The sequence below is a fragment of the Microtus pennsylvanicus genome, chromosome 4 (assembly GCF_037038515.1).
Source record: "Microtus pennsylvanicus isolate mMicPen1 chromosome 4, mMicPen1.hap1, whole genome shotgun sequence".
NCBI lineage: Eukaryota > Metazoa > Chordata > Mammalia > Rodentia > Cricetidae > Microtus > Microtus pennsylvanicus.
Window position 1 is genome coordinate 50,677,445 of NC_134582.1, and position 1,039 is coordinate 50,678,483.

Consider the following 1,039-nt stretch of genomic DNA (forward strand, 5'->3'; position numbering starts at 1 on the left):
TATCCACATATTTTCTTCCAATTTTTTAAACAAGGAAGATGATAGTGCATTACAGCTGTAATTTATGAGTAATGACTTTTATCGCTTTGTTTCCCTTATTCCTGAGGTATAATCCATTCTCTCCCTCTACTTTCAAGGACGTGAAATTGTGAAGTGCCACATTTCTGTATTAAAACTCCCTGTCTTTCTACTCCTTAAAACAAACCACTAAACATACAGAAACCTCTAGGGCTCAGGGCTAGCAAACTTTTTCCCTTCAGCAAGCTGAGGAAAAGAAATTCTTTTATTGCCACGTCCAGTAGTGATTTGGACTCACCACATTTTGCCAGAGCACAACATAACACAAGAAATGTCAAGTTGCTAAAAAAAGGTGGTTATCCCTTTAAACGAAGGTTCATGGCTTTTGAGGGCAATACGTCAGGGTTCTCTTCTGAACACCCTCAGATTCTAGCGTTCAGTTGGGAGGAAGGCTCAGGAAGAAGATATGCAAAACACAATCAGCTCTATCGAGAACCACCCAGCCTCAACACCCCAAGAGACTAATAAAAACAGGTAGTGGGGGGAATCAATAGAAGTCTTCATGGGGGTTGGTGTTCAGTGACAACGCTGTGATCTTAGTACCTCAAGTTATTTGGACACATCAGAAGAAAGTTGTTTATAGTTGCCTTGTGGTCTTAGAAAAGTTAAACACTTGATTCCTGCGTTGTAGAGGGCAGTATGTATTCTCACGAGAGGGTGTTTTTGACTTGTACTTGGTGGCCCCTACAACGGGAGACAAAGGGAGACTGAGTGTCCTCATGTGGGGCTCCCCTGGGAAGGGGAGACGGCATATTGCAACCGGCCGAAGTCATCCGGGGCTGCTGTACCATGCGAAGCATCCCTGAAGGCAGAGAATACACACTGCATCTTCTGCGACCAGGCCCAGCAAGCATCCTTCCCCTTTCAGCCTAAGACCGCTGCCTCGTCTCCCTGGCAACCAAGTTGGGAAGAAGAGAGGCGAGGCAGAGTCACGTGTGCTCCCGGGACTTCCGGGTTTCAG